This window comes from Tupaia chinensis, unplaced genomic scaffold, assembly GCF_000334495.1.
Source record: "Tupaia chinensis unplaced genomic scaffold, TupChi_1.0 Scaffold000430_1, whole genome shotgun sequence".
Lineage (NCBI taxonomy): Eukaryota > Metazoa > Chordata > Mammalia > Scandentia > Tupaiidae > Tupaia > Tupaia belangeri.
In genome coordinates, this window is record NW_006159935.1 from 2,474,341 (window position 1) to 2,474,675 (window position 335).

Genomic DNA, 335 nt, shown 5'->3' on the forward strand with positions numbered 1-335 from the left:
CTAGAACTTGCACTGTTGCGAGTGTGATGTAGAAGACAGAGGGCCTTTACTACTTCTCTCCCTTTCCAGTAGCATCTCCATTTGGAGTGAGACTGACCACGGTGGAAGACCGGTGTCCATCACGCTGGGCCTCCAGGGTTTGGGTCCAGCGCCTTCGGGAGGCCGCCCAACCTCTCAGGTGCGCGATCCCAGCCCGCGCCGCCAGGGGGCGCCGTGCAGAACCGCTGCAGCGCCGGCGCTTCCTCGACCCTGGGAATCTGCACCACTTGGCAAGGACGCCGGCGGGGGGCACGTCAGCGCTCCGACCTCCTCCCAACGCCGCCTCTGATTGGCTC